This window comes from Stegostoma tigrinum, unplaced genomic scaffold (assembly GCF_030684315.1).
Source record: "Stegostoma tigrinum isolate sSteTig4 unplaced genomic scaffold, sSteTig4.hap1 scaffold_188, whole genome shotgun sequence".
Taxonomy (NCBI): domain Eukaryota; kingdom Metazoa; phylum Chordata; class Chondrichthyes; order Orectolobiformes; family Stegostomatidae; genus Stegostoma; species Stegostoma tigrinum.
Window position 1 is genome coordinate 439,261 of NW_026728128.1, and position 24,235 is coordinate 463,495.

The 24,235-nt window shown below is 43.5% G+C and overlaps 1 long non-coding RNA gene across 1 annotated transcript in view; it reads left to right on the forward strand.

The window, feature by feature from the left end:
- LOC125450358 (uncharacterized) overlaps positions 1-24,235 on the forward strand; it is a 214,993-nt gene that overhangs the window by 139,266 nt on the left and 51,492 nt on the right. Inside the window, exons 10-11 of the long non-coding RNA XR_009443932.1 lie at positions 9,457-9,658; positions 19,332-19,568. This is a non-coding gene — a long non-coding RNA (uncharacterized LOC125450358). The remainder of the gene's footprint in view (positions 1-9,456; positions 9,659-19,331; positions 19,569-24,235) is intronic.

Here is a 24,235-nt window from a genome sequence, read left to right on the forward strand (position 1 = left end):
TGGCCTACTCCTCCTCGTTCTCAATTTAAATTGAATGATTTTTGTTTTCTTTCAAAGGGAATGGAGTGAAAAAAGGAAGAATTGCTAAAACAACATAGGACTGCAGTGACTCCACAGCTGGAATACTACAAATAGTTTTTGTCTCCTTATCTAAGCAAGTGTATACTGACATTGGAAGGTTCATCAGGTTGATCCTGGCTATGAAGGGATTTTAAGAGAAGTTTAGTAGATTGGGCCTGTACATGGAGCTTAGAATAACGAGAGAGGTGACATTATTGAAACAAACAAGATTCTTAAGGGGTTTGATGGGATAGATGTGGAGAAGTTGTCTCCTTTAATGGGCGAGCCTCTGACCAAAGAGCATGACTTCAGAGTAAGGGTTCCCCTATTTAACACACAAGTAATTTCTTCTCTCTGATCACGGTGAATATGTGAAATTAATTACTCCAGCAAGCTCTAGAGGTTGAGTTGCCAATAGTTTTCAGGCTGGGGTAGATGGTAATAAATCAACCGCTCAACAGGGAGTTAGGATGGAAGCTGCAAAGCAGGACTAACAGAGTAGTTTTCTCTAATTTACTACCGGTGCCACGAGATAGCAAGGCGAGGAACAGGGAGCGGGCGCAGCTTAACACCTGGCTACGCAGCTGGTGTAGGAGGGAGGGCTTCAGATATGTAGATAATTGGGATGCCTTCTGGGGAAGGTGGGACCTGTACAAGAAGGACGGGTTGCATCTGAACTGGAAGGGGACCAATGTCCTGGGTGGAAGGTTTGCTCGAGTAGTTCGAGAGGGTTTAAACTAGTATGGCAGGGGGGTGGGAACCTGAGCTGTATACCGGAGGTGTGAGTTGATGCAGGTGAGGCAGTAGCAAGAGGTAGACCAGCTAGTGGGAAGGATTTTCGTGGGAAGGAACCAAGGGATCAGTTAAAGTGTGTTTGCTTTCACGCAAGGAGTATCAGGAATAAAAGTGATGAACTTAGAGCATGGATCAGTACCTGGTGCTATGATGTTGTGGCCATAACAGAGACATGGGTTTCTCATGGGCAGGAGTGGTTGCTGGATGTTCTAGGGTTTAGAGCATTTAAAAAGAATAGGGAGGGGGGAAAAAGAGGAGGCGGTGTAGCACTACTAATCAGAGAGGGTATCACAGCTACAGAAGCTTCCATTGTCGAGGAAGATCTGCCTACTGAGTCAGTATGGGTGGAAATTAGGAACAGCAAGGGAGTAGTCACCTCGTTAGGGGTTTACTACAGGCCCCCCCAATAGCAGCAGGGAGATTGAAGAAAGCATAGGTCAACAGATTTTGGAAAAGTGTGGACGTAGTAGGGTTGTTGTAATGGGTGACTTTAACTTTCCTAATATTGATTGGAACCTCCTTCGAGCAGAAGATTTGAATGGAGCTGTTTTTGTAAGGTGTGTTCAGGAGGGTTTCCTAACGCAGTATGTTGACAGGCCGACGAGGGGAGAGGCCATTCTAGACTTGGTGCTCGGAAATGAGCCGGGGCAGGTATCAGATCTTGTGGTGGGAGAGCATTTTGGTGATAGTGACCATAACTGCCTCACATTGTACATAGCTATGGAGAAGGAGAGGATTAGGCAAAATGGGAGGATATTTAATTGGGGAAGAGGAAACTATGACGCGATTAGACATGAGTTAGGAAGCATGGACTGGGAGCAATTGTTCCATGGCAAGGGCACTATAGACATGTGGAGACTGTTTAAGGAACAGTTGTTGCGAGTGATGAGTAAATATGTCCCTCTGAGACAGGCAAGAAGGGTTAAGATAAAGGAACCTTGGATGACGAGAGCGGTGGAGCTTCTTGTGAAAAGGAAGAAGGCAGCTTACATAAGGTGAAGGAAGCTAGGGTCAAGTTCAGCTAGAGAGGATTACACGCAGGCAAGGAAGGAGCTCAAAAATGGTCTGAGGAGAGCCAGGAGGGGGCACGAGAAAGGCTTGGCAGAACGAATTAGGGAAAACACAAAGGCATTTTACACTTATGTAAGGAACAAGAAAATGGTCAAAGAAAGAGTAGGGCCGATCAGGGATAGCATAGGGAACTTGTGTGTGGAGTCTGAGGAGGTAGGGGAAGCCCTAAATGAGTTTTTTGCTCCTGTCTTTATGAAAGAAATGAACTTTGTAGTGAATGAAACCTTTGAAGAGCAGGTGTGCATGCTGGAATGGATAGAGATAGAGGATGCTGATGTGCTGAAAATTTTGTCAAACATTAAGATTGACAAGTCGCCAGGCCCGGACCAGATTTGTCCTCGGCTGCTTTGGGAAGCGAGAAATGCAATTGCTTCGCCACTTGAGAGGATCTTTGCATCCTCGCTCTCCACTGGAGTCGTACCTGAGGACTGGAGAGAGGCAAATGTAATTCCTCTCTTCAAGAAAGGAAATAGGGAAATCCCTGGCAATTACAGACCAGTAAGTCTCACATCTGTCGTCTGCAAGGTGTTAGAAAGGATTCTGAGGGATAGGATTTATGACCATTTGGAAGAGCATGACTTGATCAAATGCAGTCAACACGGCTTTGTGAGGGGCAGGTCATGCCTCACAAACCTTATCGAGTTCTTTGAGGATGTGACTAGAAAGGTTGATGAGGGTCGAGCTGTGGATGTGGTGTATATGGACTTCAGTAAGGCATTTGATAAGGTTCCCCATGGTAGGCTCATTCAGAAGGTCAGGAGGAATGGGATACAGGAGAACGTAGCTGTCTGGATACAGAATTGGCTGGCCAACAGAAGACAGCGAGTGGTAGTAGAAGGAAAATATTCTGCCTGGAAGTCAGTGGTGAGTGGGGTTCCACAGGGCTCTGTGCTTGGGCCTCTACTGTTTGTAATTTTTATTAATGACTTGGATGAGGGGATTGAAGGATGGATCAGCAAGTTTGCAGACGCCACAAAGGTTGGAGGTGTCATTGACAGTATAGAGGGCTGTTGTAGGATGCAGCTGGACATTGACAGAATGCGGAGATGGGCTGAGAGGTGGCAGATGGAGTTCAACCTGGATAAATGCGAGGTGATGCATTTTGCAAGGTCGAATTTGAAAGCTGAGTACAGGATTAAGGATAGGATTCTTGGCAGTGTGGAGGAACAGAGGGATCTTGGTGTGCAGATACATAGATCCCTTAAAATGGCCACCCAAGTGGACAGGGTTGTTAAGAAAGCATATGGTGTTTTGGCTTTCATTAACAGGGGGATTGAGTTTAAGAGCCGTGAGATCTTGTTGCTCTATAAAACTTTGGTTAGACCGCACTTGGAATACTGCGTCCAGTTTTGGTCGCTCTATTATAGGAAAGATGTGGATGCTTTGGAGAGGTTTCAGAGGAGGTTTACCAGGATGCTGCCTGGACTGGAGGGCTTATCTTATGAAGAGAGGTTGACTGAGCTCGGTCTCTTTTCATTGGAGAAGAGGAGGAGAGGGGACCTAATTGAGGTATACAAGATAATGAGAGGCATAGATAAAGTTGATAGCCATAGACTATTTCCCAGGGCAGAAATGGCTAACATGAGGAGTCATAGTTTTAAGCTGGTTGGAGGAAAGTATAGAGGGGATGTCAGAGGTGGGTTCTTTACACGGGGAGTTGTGAGAGCATGGAATGCGTTGCCAGCAGCAGTTGTGGAAGCAAGGTCATTGGGGTCATTTAAGAGACTGCTGGACATGCATATGGTCACAGAAATTTGAGGGTGCATACATGAGGATCAATGGTCGGCACAACATTGTGGGCTGAAGGGCCTGTTCTGTGCTGTACTGTTCTATGTTTTATGTTCTCTGTCACGTGGAAGCTAGAACTATCTTTCCAAGGAGGAGGTCTCCTGTGGGGAATAAGGGTCATCACTCCACCTCAGCTAAGGAAACGCACTTAAAGGTCATTAACTTTGGATTGTTGGACTCAAAGCATTGGCTTTGTTTCCTCTTCACTGATGCCGCCAGACCTGTTCAGTTTTTTTTGTTTCATAATAAAGCTTCTGCTTTTGAACAGTTCAGCCTCCTGGCCGTTCTTGGAACTGAATAGCCTTCCCACTTATTTTTATGTCATCTGCAAACCTGTCAATAGTATGTTTGCTTCAAGTATATAAGTCAGTAATATTTTACTGACAATAATTATGGATCCAGCACTGATCCCTGTGGTACTCCATTAGTTACACCTCCCTTCAGCCCAACTAACACTTCCGCCATCTACGATCCGAACCCACCACCCGAGACATTTTTCCATCCCCACCCTTGCCTGCCTTCCGGAGTGACTCCCTTGTCCACTCCACTTTCCCCTCCAATCCCACCACACCCAGCACCTTACCCTGCAACCGCAGGAAGTGCTACACTTGCTCCGACACCTCCTCCCTCACCCCCATCCCAGGCCCCAAGATGACTTTCCATATTAAGCAGATGCTCACCTACACATCTGCCAATGTAGTATACTGTATCCACAGTAACCGGTGTGGCTTCCTCTACATTGGGGAAACCAAGCGGAGGCTTGGGGAGCGCTTTGCAGAACACCTCCGCTCTGTTCGCAATTTCGTGAGAGAGAAGAAGGTTGAGAGGTGACTTAATTGAAACATAAAATAATCAGAGTGTTAGGTAGGGTGGATAGGGAGAGCCTTTTTCCTGGGATGGTGACGGCGAGCATGAGGGGGCATACCTTTAAATTGAGGGGTGAAAGAAATAGGACAGATGTCAGAGGTGGTTTCTTTACTCAGAGAGTAGTAAGGGAATGGAATGCTTTGCCTGCAACAGTGGTAGTTTCACCAACTTTAGGTACATTTAAGTCGTCATTGGATAAGCATATGGACGTACATGGAATAGTGTAGTTTAGATGGGCTTCAGATCAGTATGACAGGTCGGCACAACATCGAGGGCCAAAGGGCCTGTACTGTGCTGAAATGTTCTATGTTCTATAAATAACTGCACCTCCCAGTCCCGAACCATTTTAACTCCCCCTCCCATTCCTTAGACGACACGTCCATCATGGGCCTCCTGCAGTGCCACAATGATGCCACCCGAAGGTTGCAGGAACAGCAACTCATATTCCGCTTGGGAACCCTGCAGCCCAATGGTATCCATGTGGGCTGCATTGGTTTTAAAATCTCCCCCTCCCCCACTGCATCCCAAAACCAGGCCAGCTCATCCTCGCCTCCCTAACCTGTTCTTTCTCTCACCTAACCCCTCCTCCCACCTCAAGCCACACCTCCATTTACCACCTACGAACCTCATCCCGCCTCCTTGATCTGTCCGTCCTCCCCGAACTGACCTATCCCCTCTCCACCTCCCCACCTATACTCTCCTCTCCCACTATCTTCTCCTCTATCCATCTTCGGTCCGCCTCCCCCTCTCTCCCTATTTATTTTCAGAACCCTCTCCCCATCCCCCTCTTTGATGAAGAGTCTAGGCCCAAAACTTCAACTTTGGTTTTCCTGAGATGCTACTTGGCTTGCTGTGTTCATCCAGCTTCATGCTTTGTTATCTTGGACTCTCCGGCATCTGAAGTTCCCATTATCTCTCCCTTCAGCCCAACTGTCTATTTTCTATTATTTGACCCATTCTGAAAACATGCTAATATACTATCCCAAAATTACGTGCTCTTTTATTATATTAGTTAAACTGAGGGTGATATTTTTTCAAGTGCCATTTTAAAGTCCAAACACAATACATCTACTGGTTCTGTTTTATCTATCCTGTAGGTTACTTACTCAAAGAATTTTTAAAAAATTGACAGGCACAGTTTCCCCACCATGAAGCCATGCTGACTTTGAACATAGAACATGACAGTACCGTACAGGCCCTTCAGCCCTCGATGTTGTGCCGACCTGTCATACCGATCTCAAGCCCATCTAACCAACACTGTTCTATGTACGTCCACATGCTTATCCAATGACGACTTCAATGTACCCAAAGTTGGCGAATCTACTACCGTTGCAGGCAAAGCGTTCCATTCCCTTACTCCTCTCTGAGTAAAGAAACTACCTCTGACATCTGTCCTATATCTTTCACCCCTCAATTTAAAGCTATGCCCCCTTGTGCTCGCTGTCACCATCCCAGGAAAAAGGCTCTCCCGATCCACCCTATCTGACCCTCTGGCTATTTTAGATGTTTCAATTAAGTCACCTCTCAACCTTCTCTCTAATGAAAACAGCCTCAAGTCCCTCAGCCTTTCCTCGTAAGACCTTCCCTCCATACCAGGCAACATCCTAGTAAATCTCCTCTGCACCCTTTCCAAAGCTTCCACATCCTTCTTATAATGCGGTGACCAGAACTGTATGCAATACTCCAAGTGCAGCCGCACCAGAGTTTTGTACAGCTTTGCTTGATTATATTATCTACTTCCATGGTTGTGGACTAGACCAAGTCCCCAACACACATGTATCAAGGAGATAACCTGGACTCCAACTTTTATTTAAAGACAATTCTAAGGTGCTGTGTTCCAGATGTAAATCGATTGGGCACACCACTCAGCTTTCAGCAAAACCACATTCCCCCCAGTTAAAATGCAAGCAAAAGAAAGAAGAATTGAGGTTAGTTTAACTCTACTGGAAAACTTAATTGAATAATATATTAGTTAACTACCAAACAACAAATGTTCCAATGTAATAATTTCCCATAAACACACCTTGGCAAAGGCAAAGTCAGTAAAACAGATTGTCTCACATGATTCTGGTAGCAGAAAGAGAACCCCTGCTTTTAGCTGTAACAGAGAGAGAGAGAGAGAGAGAGAGAGAGATAACAGCTTCCACAGCCAACTTCAAACCTCAACAACTGTCGAAATCTAAACTAAAACCTTGGTTCTGTGGGAGCCTGACATGACCCATTCATACTGAGATAGTAAGAACTGCTGATGCTGGAGAATCTGAGATAACAAGGTGTCGAGCTGGATGAACACAACAGGCCATGCAGCATCAGAGGAGCAGGAAAGCTGATGTCTTGGCCGAGACCCTTCTTCGGAAATTACCCATTCATGCAGGCTGCTTTCGTTGTTACAACTTCTAAAAAATAAAACCCCAAGGCCTCACGCGCTGTTTACTTTATTGGTTTAGAGAAGAACACAAACCAGGACAAAATACACCTCTTAAAGCCATAATATTGCCAGACCACATGCCCTGCTGTTGCATCGTTTATAACAGACTGCAATATTTTCCCAATGAGAGGTTGCCTATTTTTTGTCATCCCCCCTTTTCATATGAAGTTGTTACATTAGCAGTATTCTCATGCACTGATTGAAATGTTCCAGATTCCCGGGATATTTGGAAGATGACTGTCAGTGCATCCAGTATCTCTGTAGCGACATCTTTTAATATCCTAGTGCAGAGTACATCAGGTCCAGGATACCTCTCGACCTTTAGCCCCATTAGTTTCCCTAGCACCTTTTCTCTGGTGATATTTCCTGTCTGCTTTTTGCCCCTTGTTAATTAAGTAATTTTGAGATGGTATTTGTGCCTTTTGCTGTGAAGACTGATATAAAGTATTTATTTGTCTCATTTGCCATTTCCTCAGTCCCTATTATTATTTTTGCAGCCTCCATTCTTTCAGGGATCTGCGTTCACTTTGACCAATTCCTTCCTTTCCATTTGTTCAAATAAGCTCTCATGGTTTCTTTTCTATTTCTCGGCTTTGAAATCTTTCCTTATTTCTGGTTTACCACTAACCTTGGGCACTGACTGTTGAATTGGCAGAACATTGGAGAGAATGCTGAGGATATGGAAGTTTTGGTCTGATGAATATTACTCAACATGGTGCTGTTGCCCCCGCTCCTGCTCAGGTCTCTCCCAGTTGAAATGCCAAATTGGAGCCTGCCCATGCTCTTCACAGCTGCCCTGCAGCATGAAATGGCTGGAGGCAGGACATCAGGCACCCTCTTGGATGGAAGTTCTACCTTGTAGAACTCCTGGCCACTTCGAGCCCAGAAGAGTCTGAAGTTGCTGATGGCTGGAGGGCGGGTCCCCGACGAGAGGTACAGAGTGGTCAGGGGTTGTTCGGGGTTGTTAAAAGGTTGGATGAGAGTTGAAGGGTGTGAAGTGCCTAGGATCAGGCCAAGGGGCCTGTGAATGAGGTTCCCCTACCAACTCACGTTTTCTAGGCTGGATTGTGCATCTAAAGCTGACTGTCTTTCTGATTGACATCTATCTCCTTACGCAATAGAGGGGATCCCTTAAATTGCCATCAATTGGTCTCAGCAGGCCAAAGGACAGGCAGGCTGCTTGACAGTTCCCCAGAACGTCAACACATGTACACACAGTGCCCTCCAGATTTTATGTGTTTCTTCCCACCTTCGTATCTGTGGGATGGGGCTGTATAATCGAACTCATGCAGTGCTAAAACAAAGAAGTTATCCTGAGCCTTGAAATAGGACTGGAATGATGCACCCAAATCTGGTGACTAAACTTCAAGAGTAATAATTTTGGTAGTATTGAATAATAATGATGAAATTTACCCAACGTATTTTAGGAATGTGACATTTTATCAACAAATTTAGCTAATGCTATTTTCATTGCAGTACATGGGATTAATAAGTAGTTAGTGGAAACATAAAAGATTATGATCAGTTGGGGTAAGATAAACGTGGAAAGGCTGTGTTCCCATGGCTGATGGATGATGTTACAAGGAGAAGGGAATGCATTCATGTTTTCGGGAAAAGATGTAGGGGTTGTAAAGAGGAATTTTTTTAAAGCAGTGAATGTTCATCGGCCAGGATCTCGCTGCCTGTGGAAGGGTTAGAAGCCGAGAAAATCAATGATTTCAGTCACATGAATGCATATCTCTGGGAGCTTCATTCCTCACATTGCCATTAGATTTTATTTATGGAGGTTCTGTTATATTTAGAGTGGTTCGACTGGCATTCGATGTTTTGACAAAGTTTGCCAGATTTTGTTGGCATCATGTGAACGAACATTGAAGTGATAGTTGGTTAACTCCCCATTGTTTTTGGTAGACACTGTAGAACATACCATATGTATGACAAAAGAGCAAAATTACAAGAGAAATCTAGTTCAAAACCGAGGTAACAGAGCACCTTTTTAAAATAACAAGAACATGTAATTAACACACTTAATAGCTGTGACATAGTGTGATTTAAATGAATGCTGATGAGCAGAAGTGAAATAGGGGTTGTAAGATCCACTATTTTAAACGGGTAAAGAGCCAATTAGATTGTACTTTGGATTTGGATGTAATGAGAATGCACATCGGTTGAAAGGAGGGCTTCATGACATATAAAGCTACTGTTCCTCCACCATTGTTCTGCAGAAATTACTGAACCAAACAACAGAATATGACCAGCACCACTGATGGTTCCCTCGTTAGATTTGATATGTTGCATTTGAGAAGGAAATGGCCTGTTTCCATCATTCCAGAGTACTTTTGTGAATCCTTGTATTTATTTCTAGGCCAAATACAGGAATTAATTTTATTTAATAGCTCCAAAAAGTTAAAACTGTAATTGAAGTTAGTTTTCTTCCTCCTTTGTAGTGGATCTGTTGGAGTTGCAAAGAGCACAACGCGTCTTGGATCAACACAAATTGACACAAAATGAGCAACTTCTAAATGTGACTGAAGTAATCAACTGTTTGATGACCATTTATGATGGTTTGGAACAAAATCACAAGGACTTGGTCAATGTGCCACTCTGTGTCGACATGTGTCTGAACTGGCTGCTGAACGTCTTTGATACGTATGTATGATTTACACTTTAATGTAGTATGTTTAGATTGTCCTAAGGTGCATTAAACTGCATGCGACATATTGGATTTTGATATGTACATGATCACTTAAGTAAATGTGAAGATTGTTGACTGATTAAAATCAATCCGAGTATTGTTGACAGAAGGTTTCAGTATGTTCTAATTTCATTTCAGTTCAACAGATAAAGTAGTTGAAAGTTTGAGCGACTTTTGTTTTAAATCATAAAATTGAAACTGATATACTTTTGATTCCATTTGGTCAGATCTGTACAGGATCATGTAGACATCTTGACACTCTGATTGTAATGCTCTTCACGGTGACAAATGTTAGTGCTGGAGAATGACGTGTATAAAGTACACAATATGAACATCATCCAGTTAATGTCAAGGAATAAACGGCCAGATGTAGAATAAATTTTCATATGACCCTCAATCTCATTGAGTCATACAGCATAGAAACACCATATCTATGCCTACCAACAAACACCAAACTACACTAATCTCATTTGTCAACACTTGGTCCAGAGCCTACTTTGACCTAGCATTTTAAATGCTCATCCCAGATGCTTTTTAAATGTTGAGAATACCTGCCACAACTACCCCCTCAGGCAGCGTGCTCCATATGTCTACCACTTTTTAGATGAAAAAGCTTTTCCTCAGACTTCCTCTAAAGCATTTAATCCTCAGCTTAAACTTGTGCCATCTGGTCTTCGACACATGTGCCATGGGGAATGGATTCTCACAATGTATTCTGCCCGTGCCTGTCATAATTTTCTCTGCCTCAATCAGATCCCCACCCACACCTCAGCCCCCTCTGCTCCAAGGAAAACAAACCCAGCATATCAGTCTATCTCATAGCTGAGACTTTTTAACCTCGCCAGTATCTTGAAGAGCATTAACTGTGCCATTGTGGTATTTTCCAGACTAATTGTCGTTCAGTTTATCTCAGTCAGATTGTTTAGTAAACTCCATTTTGGAATAATGTTATGCACTTCACTCAGAAATGTATTAGGACTGTGACAGTATATTGGGGAATCCTTGCAAGCGGAGAGAATTTTATTTTCTTTCAGTCCAGGCTGGATATAATTCTAGGACTTGGAGATGAAAGTCCGGGGTTAAATTTTCAGTGTCTTTCTATACACCTCCAATCACCTCCAATTTTTCATTTGTATAAAATTGAGCTTTGTCTGCATGAGATGTGTTCCAATATGAAATCATTATTGTGACTGTCAATTTTGACATTCTTCATGAGGTGCATACCCTTCATATTGATTGCAGCTCAAGGTCCTTCTGGATGTCAAAACCAAAATGTTGCATTTTCCAGTAAAATTGCAGACATTGAACTGAAATTCACGCTAGGGAGTACTGAAAGGCATGGATTATTTCTCAGTACCAACCTCATTAATACTTGTTCCCTTTTTCTACCTGCCAGACAGAAACTAGATGCTGAGAATTCCGGAAATGAAATTCTGAGTGGGTGTGTGGTGCTTGCACATTGCTCAATGCTCCTCTGGACCTCCAACTTGGGCAGTAGTCACCAGCATCTGCAGCCACACCCTTCAATAGCACCCCATCTCCACAGTTTTGACATGTGGCATGTTCCAGCCTCAGCACATCTCAGATCTGCTTTCAGTCCTCTTCTGTACTTCATTGCTGCATTTTGGATTGCAGCAGCCCCCCTCATTGCAGTGCTGCTGCCAGGGCACTTTTGGATGCAGGGACAGGCACCCATCATGTATTGGGCCACGTTACACATCAGGACACCTTGCTTGAGCTCTCCACTCTCATTTTGTCCCTGCATGAATGCTAACAGCTCCTCTGCCTTGTCTTCATTTGCCTTGTCTTTTTATGGGTTGCCCCCTCTGCCACATCTCACAGATTCATAATGCTGGTATATTGATTAACTTTTTGGCATCGAGACCAAGCCAGACAGCTTGTCATGTTTGTCAGCAGTCATCAATCAAAGGAGTGGATGTGTTGCCGTTCAGCACCGTGATATGTTGATCTCACACCTGCAGTATGTGCCAGCTGCAGAAGCACAGAACACATTGCATTGTCTCCAACCACATGGTCATGCTTCAGGTTCTGAGGGGAATGGTCTCCAGTCAAGCGAGGCAGTTTCAGGCAGCAGATCTATGTAACTCCAGGGCTTTGTCTGATATCACTCGAAGGGCTTGGATGCAATCAGTTGGCTGCTCAGGATGATCATGGTCAGGACACTGTCCTCACAGGTTGTGTGAAGTCAAACGTTAGACACCTCACTACCTGTGTTGGCTCTTTCTGCCCTACTGTGGGCTGTTTTTCCTGGAATGAAACAAAGGGAGGGATTGAGTGACAGGAAATGAGCTGGTGCATTTGTTAGTGCTCATGTATGTTTGGGAAGAGAGGTGAGGCCTCCTGGGTGGGAGCAAGAGGCACAGACAACATACAGGATTAATAGCCTTGGGGCCTCAAGTAGACGAGAGCAAGCGAAGACAAACATTGAATGCTTTGGTGAGAATGGTATTACGTGAGCTGTGCTGAAGGGTGGTGCAGATTTAGAGAGAGTGTGAATGTGAGGTGGCACAGAACCAATGAGGTTCTTCTTCTGTTGGAGCAGGGGTCACTGATGTTGCAGCACTGCTGGATGGTTCTTTTGGTGGTTGAGACTGCATTGACACTGGACAGACTCGGATCAGTCTGGCCGAGTCTTGTGTCGTGGCCTCCTGTGCTTGTCCTTGGGAAAGAGGACAGTTCTGCACTGCACCAATCCATCCTCCAGGTCCCTAACTGTAAAGTAAGGTGCTAATTTCCCCTTTCCTGCCCTGTCTGGGACAAATGCTATGAACTGTACAAGGCAGTTCTGGATTCTGAGCAATTTACTGGTCCACAATAACCTTCAAACATGGCACTCGTGCCAGTAATACTGGGATGGTCCAGTTACTTTGAGTGGAGAACTAACTAGCGTCAGCTGAGAGAGGCACAACAGGAGCATTGTCGCCAGTTATTGAATAGGTTTGCAACAACAGTGAGAAAATTTCTTCGGTCTTTTGAAGAGATACTGTCCTTGCAGTGCAATAAAAATGACACTGAACTGATTCATTCCAGTGTTTTAGACCTGAAGATTTAAGAACAGAATTAGACCATTCAGCCCATTGAGTGGGATCTATCATTCTCAATCACATTCTCCTGTGTCCATACAAAGCAAGAACATATCTATCTATGCCTGAAATCAACTCTGACTTGGCCTCCACAGCTTTCTTCATCAATGAGTTGCACAGATTCACAACTTTCTGACTGAATAAATTCCTCATCTCCATCCTGAAGAGTGGTCCCTTTGACTCTGAGGCTGTGCCCTCAGGTCCTGGTCTCTCCGACTAGTGGAAACATCATCTCCATGTGCACTCTATCCAGGCCTGACTGACCTTCAGTGTGACCCACTTTGTCCTTCTAAACTCCGTCGAGTACAGACCCAGAGTTCTCAGCCACTCCTCACATGACAGTCCCTTCATCTCCAGGATTATGTTTGAGAACCTCCTCTAGACCCTGACAAAGGCCAGCACTTCCTTCCTTAGATGGCCAAAAACTGCTTTTAATATTCCAAATGCAATATGACCAGAGCCTTACACAGCTTCAGCAATACATCTCTGCTCTTGTATTTTTGCTGTCTTGAAATGAATGCTGACATTGCATTTGCCTTCGCAACTGCCAACTGAACCTGCATGTTAAAAGAATCCTGAACTGGGGCATCTTTGTGCTTCAGATTTCTGAAGCCTTTCCCCATTTAGAAAATAGTCTATGCCTGTACTGCCACTTCTCTACAGTCTCTCTGACCTCCCGACCTCCTCAACACTGCCTGCCTTTCCACCTATCGAAATGTCATCTGCAAACTTAGCAACAACCCACTATGGACAACAATACCATCAGTTCCTTTGTCCAGATTGCTAATGTATAATGCGAATGGCTGTAGTCTGAACTCTGATGACTGCGGAACTCCTATAGTTGCTGGCTGCCATCCTGAAAAAGACCCTTTTATTGCCACTCTCTGCATTCTGCCAGTTAGCCGATTCTCTGTCCATGCCAGTACCTACTCCCTAACACCATAAGCTCATTTTTTTTATTTTGAAGCCTCCTGTGTGGGACCTTCTCAAAGGCTTTCTGGAAATCCAAACAGATAAAGTTCAATGGCTCTCTTTTGTTTTAACTCACTGGTTACATTCTCAAAGAATCTAACAGAGACCTTCCCTTGACAAAGTTGTGTTTTCTCAGCCCAATTTAGCATGTATTTCCAAGTATTACCATGTCCTTCCAAGTACTCTCCGGTCTCATCCTTAATAATGGACTCTAAAATCTGACCTAATGACCAGCGCCAGGCTAACAGGTCTATAATTTCTTGTCTTTTGCCTCCCTCCATTTTAAACAGGGGCGTTATATTTGCCATTTTGTACTCCTTTGGGACCCACCCTGACTCCAGTAATTCCTGAAAGATCACCAATACCTGCATGGTCTTCTCACTTATCTCCTTCGGAACTCTGGGGGGGCAGTACATCTGGTCCATGTAATTTACCATCTTCTCGGAATTATAGAATTCCTACAGTGCGGAAAGAGGCCATTGGGTCTGCACCATCTCTGCAAAGAACATCCCACCAAGACCCAGCCCTGTACTGTTTCCCCGCAAGCTCGCATTTGCCATGGCTGATCCACCTTGCCTGCACATCTTTGGACTGTGGAAGGAAATCGGAGCACCTGGCGGAGACCCGTGCAGACATGGGGAGAATGTACAAATTCCACGCAGACCCTTCAGCTTCCCCTGTACCTTCTCCTTTGTGATGGCCACCACACTCACTTCTGCTTCAGACTCCCTTAAAGTTCTACTACTGATGCCTTCCAACCTGAAGACTGATGCAAAATACTTGTTCAGTTCCTCTGCCATTTCTTTGTTCCCCAACACTACTTATTTAGAACATAGAACATAGAACATAGAACAGTACAGCACAGAACAGGCCCTTCAGCCCACAATGTTGTGCCGACCATTGATCCTCATGTATGCACCCTCAAATTTCTGTGACCATATGCATGTCCAGCAGTCTCTTAAATGACCCCAATGACCTTGCTTCCACAACTGCTGCTGGCAACGCATTCCATGCTCTCACAACTCTCTGCGTAAAGAACCTGCCTCTGACATCCCCTCTATACTTTCCACCAACCAGCTTAAAACTATAACCCCTCGTGCTAGCCATTTCTGCCCTGGGAAATAGTCTCTGGCTATCAACTCTATCTATGCCTCTCATTATCTTGTATACCTCAATTAGGTCCCCTCTCCTCCTCCTTTTCTCCAATGAAAAGAGACCGAGCTCAGTCAACCTCTCTTCATAAGATAAGCCCTCCAGTCCAGGCAGCATCCTGGTAAACCTCCTCTGAACCCTCTCCAAAGCATCCACATCTTTCCTATAATAGGGCGCCCAGAACTGGACGCAGTATTCCAAGTGCGGTCTAACCAAAGTTTTATAGAGCTGCAACAAGATCTCACGACTCTTAAACTCAATCCCCCTGTTAATGAAAGCCAAAACACCATATGCTTTCTTAACAACCCTGTCCACTTGGGTGGCCATTTTAAGGGATCTATGTATCTGCACACCAAGATCCCTCTGTTCCTCCACGCTGCCAAGAATCCTATCCTTAATCCTGTACTCAGCTTTCAAATTCGACCTTCCAAAATGCATCACCTCGCATTTATCCAGGTTGAACTCCATCTGCCACCTCTCAGCCCATCTCTGCATCCTGTCAATGTCCCGCTGCAGCCTACAACAGCCCTCTACACTGTCAACGACACCTCCGACCTTTGTGTCGTCTGCAAACTTGCTGACCCATCCTTCAATTCCCTCGTCCAAGTCATTAATAAAAATTACAAACAGTAGAGGCCCAAGGACAGAGCCCTGTGGAACTCCACTCACCACTGACTTCCAGGCAGAATATTTGGCCCCTCTTGAAATTTTCTTTGGATTTTCAGGGGTGTTTTACAATAACAATATCTACTTTATTGTGTTGACAAATGGATTGTTTAGATCATCACAGAAACAATATGAAAAATTCATCAGTATTCTCATTTAACAATTATATGTATTAATAGCACAGTCAATGCATTTCCATCAGGTAAGCACATAACTGGAACTTTCTAACCCGGCAGTTTTCACTTTTCATTTCTCAGATTTCACTCTCAGACAGAACAGTTGATGTTGACACACTGTTCATTAAAAAAGAGCATCCACTGTATTTTTCCCCATGTTGTAGCTCGTGGACTTGTGTAACCCTCACATATGGAGTCCATGTTCATTTTCAAGCAAGTTATTACTTTAGTGATTTCAGGTGTTACATTCAGAAGGGTGACATGCTGCAATTCGAGCCTGCAGTTTCCAGAGTAATCCCAATGTGGAAGATTTTGTAAAGGATGTAAATTTCCCTAATTTACTTGTCTTTTAGATCCAAACTGATAGAGACCACGGTCAAGATTTCTGTTCTTAACAAGAATGCCTATTTATTACAACTGCATAGATTCTAGCTACAGTCAGATATTTACAAACATTGGACATATATCTGTACGAATTAAAACTGTAAACCCCCTGTAAACTCATCTTCCTGCAGACAAGGATAGAGTGGAGATGGATAAATCATGGATATTATAGGTGGAAAAAAATGCTAAGTAAGCTGTTCAGTGGTCCCTGATCACAGGATTTGCGAAGATGATCTTGAGGATATAAAACGAATGAATAAATATCCCAGTGTGACTTATTATCTGTTAAAGCGTGTGTTGATGATATGGCATTGCTGTGATCATAAAATAGAACATTGTCCAATTTCCTGTGAGCATTACCGTAGTTTTCATTTGTATTCTCCATGTCGGGAGCATACTTAATTTGTACTTTACTGACTAAGTGACCTTCGCTCATCTACAGTGTTCGGTTGCAAACAGCCAATATTTTATCATTCTAATTTCGTAACTTTGGTTTGGAAATTTGTCATGGAAATGTATTTCACTTATGTTACTCTGCGTAATTGTAGCCAATCCTCCATTGGCAAAGAAACACACAACTACAGCAGTTAATAAAAGAAAGAACTGCATTCATGGAGCACATTTTATGGTCTCAGGCATAAAATGTACTTTAGAGGCAACTAAACTACTTTTGAAATGTCGTCACTGATGCAGCATCAGGAAACATGTCATCTTTAAAATAGTCCCAAGTAAAGAAATATGAAATGAAGAAATAATAAATAGTGAAAAAATATGAAATTATGGAAATGAAGAAATATAAAATCTCCGGTCCCTTGCGAGTGGAGACATAGAATTAGGAGATGCAGAGTCAGTATGGAGCCCACCAGGGAGGAGGCCATTCTGGATCTGGTGTTGTGCAACCAACCGGATTTGATCAGGGACCTCGAAGTAAAGGAGCCATGAGGAGGTAGTGACCATAATACAATAATTTTTGATCTGCAATTTGAGAGGGAGAAGGGAGAATCGGAAGTGTCAGTGTTGTAGGAACTATGGAGCTATGAGGGAGGAGCTGGCCAAAGTTCAATGGTTCAAAACCCTCACAGGGATGGCAGTGGAACAACAATGGCAGGTATTTCTGGATATAATGCAGAAGGTGCAGGATCAGTTCATTCCAAGGAGGATAAAAGATCCTAAGGGGAGGCAGGGGTGGCCGTGGCTGACGAGGGAAGTTAAGGACTCTATAAAGATAAGAGAGAAGTAGGAGAACAGACCAAAAATGAGCGGGAAGCCGGAGGACCGGGAAGCTTTTAAAGAGCAACAGAAGATAACTAAAAAGGCAATACGCAGAGAATAAAATGAGGTATGAAGGAAAACTGGCCAAAAATATAAAGGAGGATAGTAAAAGCTGTTTTTAGGTATGTGAAAAGAAAAAAAATGGTTATGACTAAAATTGGGCCCTTGAAGACAGAAACGAGTGAATATATTGAATGGGACCAAGGAAATGGCAGAAGAGTTGAACAGGTACTTTGGATCTGTCTTCATGAGGGAAGACACAAGCAATCTCCCAGATGTAATAGTGGGTGAAGGACCAAGGGTAATGTATGAACTGAAGGGTATTTATATTCGGCAGGAAATGGTATTGGATAGGCTGTTGGGTCTGAAGGCTGATAAGTCCTGGGGACCTGATGGTCTGCATCCCAGGGTACTGAAGGAGGTGGCTCTAGAAATCGTGAACGCATTGGTAATCATTTTACAATGTTCTCTAGACTCAGGATCAGTTCCTGCGGATTGGAGCGTGGCTAATGTTGTCCCACTTTTCAAGGAAGGAGGGAGAGAGAAAATAGGAAATTATAGACCTGTTAGCCTGACGTCAGTGGTGGGAAAGATGCTGGAGCCAATTATGAAAGATGAAATTACGACTCATTTGGAAAGCAGTGACAGGGTAGGTCAGAGTCAGCGTGGATTTACGAAGGGCAAATTGTGCTTGACTTATCATCTGGAATTTTTTGAGGACGTATCTATGAACATGGCCGAGGGAAAACGAGTGGATGTAGTGTACCTGGACTTTCAGAAAGCCTTTGATAAAGTCCCACATAGGAGATTAGTGAGCAAAATTCGGGCACATGGTATTGGGGGCAAAATACTGACTTGGATTGAAAATTGGCTGTCTGACAGGAAGCAAAGCGTAGTGATAAACGGGTCCCTTTGGGAATGACAGGCGGTAACCAGTGGGGTACCACAAGGTTCAGTGCTGGGACCGCAGCTGTTTACAATATACATTAATGATGTAGATGAAGGTGTTAAAAGTAATATTAGCAAAGTTGCCAATGACACAAAGCTGGGTGGCAGTGTGAAATGTGAGGAGGATGTTATGAGAATACAGGGTGACTTGGACAGGCTAGCTGAGTGGACGGATGCGTGGCGGACGCTGTTTAATGTGGATAAATGTGTGGTTATCCATTTTGGTGACAAGAACAGGAAGGCAGATTACTATCTAAATGGAGTCAGGTTAGGTCAAGTGGGAAGTACAAGGAGATACAGGTGTTCTTGTACATCAGTCAATGAAAGCAAGCATGCAGGTACAGCAGGCAGTGAAGAAAGCTCATGGCATGCTGGCCTTCAAGAGGAATTGAGTATAGGAGCAAAGAGTTCCTTCTGCAACTGTGCAGGGACCTGGCTTAGAAGGATGAGAGGGGGTCTGATTGAGACGTTAAAGATTATTAAAGGATTGGACACTCTGGAGGCAGGAAGCATGTTTCTGCTGATGAGTGAGTCCAGAACCAGAGGACACAGTTTAAAAATAAGGGGTAGGCCATTTAGAACAGAGTTGAGGAAAATCTTCTTCACCCAGACAGTGTGGGATATCTGGAATGCTCTGCCCCAGAAGGCAGCGGTGGGCAAGTCTCTGGATACTTTCAAAAAAGAAATGGATAGAGCTCTTAAAGATAGTGGAATCAAGGGTTATGGGGATAAGACAAGAACAGGATTCTGATTGTGGATGATCAGCCATGCTTATAATGAATGGTGGTGCTGGCTCGAAGGGCCGAATGGCCTACTCCTGCACCTGTTGTCTATTATAAAAGTGAATTGTATAAGAATGATTAAGACGGTCCCTTTATGTATGGTGTTGGCAGCTTGTTCAGATAGGAAAAACAACATGGTTGATCTTGATTCTGCTCCCATTTGTTACACAGAAGCCTCTTCGAGCAACAATTCTTGAATGTTGATGGGACGTTGAAACCCAGGTGGATTATCGTGATCACTTGTTGAAAATGGATAGCAGCAGGAAGTTCTTTTTCCTCTCAACCAGTGACCAGTCGGCAACGGTCAAACAGTACGTAACCCAGAGGACACAAGCTCCTCTGAGACATGATGTTAGTTGAGTCTCATGAATAACAACCTGCAGATGGACTGTCTGCAGATAAAGCACGGTATTAAATCTCACATATACTGCTCTCAACTATTTTAATCGAAGTATTTATCACTTGTTGTACAGAAACAGATCACACAAACTGAAATGGCATGAGCACAAATACCAACATAGAGGTTCTATTCAGTGGCATTTTGTTTAAAGTTGTATTTATAAAATAAAAGGGTGAAGTATAATCTTCACAAATCATACTAAGATGCTGTAGAAATCTGTGGAAGTGAGAAATTTGTTTTTTGATTCAATACATGTCTGACAAATGACAATTCAAAGAGATCTTTGTTTCAGCTGGAGTGGGTCACGGAGTTGGCCTCATTCGGGGCATTTAAGTGACTATTAGACAGGTGAATGGGTGGTAATATAAGATAGGGGTGGAGGTTAGATAGACCTGAGGTTTAGGGTAAAAGTTCGGCACAACATCGTGGGCTGAAGGGCCTGTACTGTTCGATGTTCTATGTATCTTATGCTGTATTCAAATAAGTAAAGTGAGTCAGTGACATTCTGCAACTTGCACGAAAGCACTGTGCAGATTCTGCACAGACCAATTCCAGGGTTAGGAGTGGAAGAATCAGAGTGCTTTCTTTGAAAATTGGCTTGACGTGTCAATCCAAGTGTCATCTGGAGGAAAACATACAAGTGTAAGTACTAAATCTATCATTGCTGATACACATGTAAACTGTAGGTTTAACTGGATGTAAACCTTGTTTCACAAACTAGCACACTGAATAAACTGACAAAAATTATACACCAGATGTTTACTGTATTCTCATAATCTCTGTGATGTCTGGTGAGGGTGCAAGTGAGAAGGCTCTCTGCCAGTAAGTTTGAGTTAAGGCAAAGTTGCATCATTACTGAAGTTATTTATGCTGTAAATGAAGGAGAACAGTGATGCGTATATCCTGTGCATTATGTTCTGATTATTGAGTGTGTGTTTTTTGTGTGTGGACCTATTGATCAACTGGAATTTTTGATTACTCAGCACATTCCTGGTACCACGGGTGCTGTTTAACAAAAGGTTTTCTGTATTAGTATATTTCTGTGTTTATTCACTGCCACGATGAGTGTTAAGTCATAACTTGGTCTGTGCAGAATCTGCACAGTGCATTCCTGCAAGATAAATGATGCGCTACATATGTATGATGCTATTGTTTCTCAAAGGCACTAACCTTAGCAGCTGTTTTTGTTCCCAATCATGTTTTCATCATTAGAATACTGGGAAAAATATTCAGAAGTGCTGTATGACTCTGCTGCTCACTTGCAGCAGTGATAACACTAACTGTGAGGTAATGTTTTTGCCCGTTTGTTTTGCTGTTTGTCAACAATGCATCTCACAAACTAATGTGCATATTTCATTGAAAGCTGGTACATACGGGTATGGTCCAAGGAAGAACTAATGAGTTTTTGACAGATCCAGATTTATTTCACTATTTTTTTAAAGCTTCAGTTAACATTGGTCGGATAGGCAAATGATCATCTTTCTGGAATATTGTTGATTGATTTAGAATGCTCTGGATTGTGTCAGCCCTGACAGTAGAATTTGTCACAACTCTCAAAATATGAGCAGATTATCAAATTGGCCTGAAGCTTTCTCAGTGAGATGGAAGCTTTTAAGAAAAGGATTCACGTTGTCAGCCTTGCATTTACAAAGAAGCAGTCAAGTGGAGAAATGCCTCCAAGAAAAGCTGTGTAATTATAGACTCATGGATGTTTGTCACACGGGAGGAGGCCGTGCGGCCCATAGTTCCTGCTCTGCCCAACAAAGATCTGTCTACATTGAACTCACAGTACATTGCTTTCCGTTTTGATTGTTTGGCCCATGGCCCTGGAGCCTACGGCAACACAAGTGAATATCTAAATACTGCCTAAATATTCAGACACTTTCTGAATCAGTCACACTTTCAGTCAGTGAGCTCAGGACTCCCACCACACTGGGAAAATAGGTTCTCCTCAACTTCCCTCTTAGCTTTCTACCTGTGAACTTCAATCTGTGCCCCCTGTTTATTGACATGTCAACTAATGGAAAAAGCAGCTTCCAATTATCCTTTCGATGCCCTTCAAAATCTTAAACACCTTCACCAGGTCCCCTTGTCTGCTCCAATCTTGGCATTGGTCAGATGGGCAGGTCAGTGGCAGATTGATATAACCTGAAGAAGGAATAAGATAAGAATGTACTTAACGTGGCAAAGCCTGTCGTGCCCGATGGACGTCAGCAACGGCAGTCAGCAGTGAAGTCCACTGGCAAGGATGGGCGGGCCTTAGCCCAGTGCTGGGGAATACGAACCATCATGGGGAAGCCTCGTTCAGAGTGTCTGAAAACTCGTGGCTTAAGAATGGACTGTAATGTTTGACTTTGTTAACTTTTGTTTTTATTTCTCTACTGTTATGCTCAGAAGACTGTTGTGCTGAACTTTTTAACTTATTCGTTTATTTTTCTAACATAGAACATGGAACGGTTCAGCACAGTACAGGCCCTTCGGCCCACGATGTTGTACCGAACTTTTACCCTTGTCCTAAGGTCTACCTCACCTCCACTCCTACCTTATACTGTCTTCCATGTACTTGTCTAATAGCCAATTAAATGCCCCTAATGAGGCTGACTCCACTACCCTCTCCGGCATTGCATTCCGCTCTCCTACGACCTGAATAAAGAAGGCTGGATAAATTTTCGACTTCTGCAACTAAAATTTCGTACCTAGGTACTTTGTACCTGAGGTGGCATCATCTGAGGTGACATTGTACTCTTTTCATTGTACTCTTGTACCCTGTATTGAATGCATGTGATAATAAAACCTCAATCTAAATCTAATGCATAGCAGGACATTGGGAACCTTAGAGGAGAAAAGAGACCCTGGGGGTGCTTGTTCATAAATTCCTGAGGGTGTCAGGTCAGGCTAATGAGGGTTGTTACAAAGATATATGGGACACCTCCCTTTATCAGTCGTGGCATAAATTGTAAGAGTGGGGAGGTAACTTTGGAGCTGTTTAAAAGTTTGGTTAGGCCACAGCTGGAGTCGTGAGTGGCATTTTGGTCACCACCCATTCGGAAGGATGTGATTGCACTGGAGGGAATGAAAAGGATGTTGCATGTGTTGGAGCATTTTAGCTGTGAAGAAAGGCTGGAAAAATTCAGATTATTTTCTGTGAAGCAGACTTTTGGGGGGTGAGTGGAGGTCCTGATAGAGGCATATAAGGTTATGAGAGGTATAGATGGGTTGAATAGAAAGCATTGTTCCCCTTATTTAAAGCATCAATTACAATATAGGGCCTAATTTTAAAGAGAAAGATGAGAAATTTACAGGAGGTTTGAGGAAAATTGTTTTCATCCAGAGTGTGGTCAAGGTCTGGAATGCATTGCCTGGGAGGGAAGTTGGAACAGGAAACCTCACAACCTTTGAAAAGTACTTGGATGAACGCTTGAAATGTCGTAATATTTAAGAGAATGGTCTAGTGTGTAAAAATGGGACTAGTATATGTCGTAGTGTATTTGTAGAGGTACAGCCTTAGTGGGCCGTAGGACCTCTTCTGTACTGTACGATTCCATGAGAACCCCCAGCCCAGGCATCATCTTGGTTTTTCAGTAATCTCCAGGATCACACCCTTCATAGTCTGATCCCTTGCCTTGTTTGTGCTCCCAAGTTCGTTCGCTCACACTTTTCCTGGTTGAGTTCCAATTGCTGTACCCAGCTGACCAGTCTGTTGATCTCCTCCTGACGCTTATCCTTCCTGTCTGTCAACCAATGTTGGATCCAGGGTGCCACTTTGCCTTTGATCTCATGGCTATTAGTAAAATGACCATTCTGTCGATATCCTCATCATTAAATTAGTCATTTGCTCGCGACACAGTCATGCATCCTGTGTTTAAGTCCAAATGATGAATATCTGTGCAGGTATTATTCCAACCAGTGCCGAGATTCTGCCGGATTCCCATCAGCTCCGGTTTTGCGAGCGCTCCTTGATGCCACACTCGGTCAAATGTAGCCATCCTTCGCTCACCTCCAGAATTCAACTCTTTTGACCATGTTTGAACAAAAGCTCTAATGAATTCAGGAACTGATGTCGTGGCAGAATTGAGGATCTTGTATAAGGATCTGAGGGATGAGGCATATCCAGATTTCCAGAAAGCATTTGACAAGTTGCTGCATAAAAAAGTGAATCAGAAGGTTAGATCCAAGGGGATTAAGGGCAGAATATTGGTTTGAATAAAGGGCTGGCTAACTGACAGAAAGCTGAGTGTCAGGATAAATGAGTCTTTGCCTGGATGGTGAATTGTTACTGGTGGGGGGCTGCGGGGTTCAGTTCTCTGACCTCAACTATTTATAACCTATATAAATGATCTGTAAGCAGAGACAAAATGTAACATAGCAAAGTGCATGGATGCTTCTGAAATTGGTGGGAAAACAGCCTGGGATGTGAAATAAAACATACACAGCTGAATATTGATCGGCTAGGAGAATGGCCAGAATCAGGCAGGTGGTTCATGTGGATAAGCGTGAGGCTTGCCTATTTTGACCAGGGGGAAAAAGGGTGAATTATTATTTAAATGGAAGGAAGATGCAAAGTGTGTCAGTGCAGAGTTGTCTGTCTGGCTGTCTTTGTGCATGAATAGCCGAAAGTGGGTATGCAGGTACAGCATAGCATAAGGAAGGCAGATGGAACTTCGGCATTTCTCAC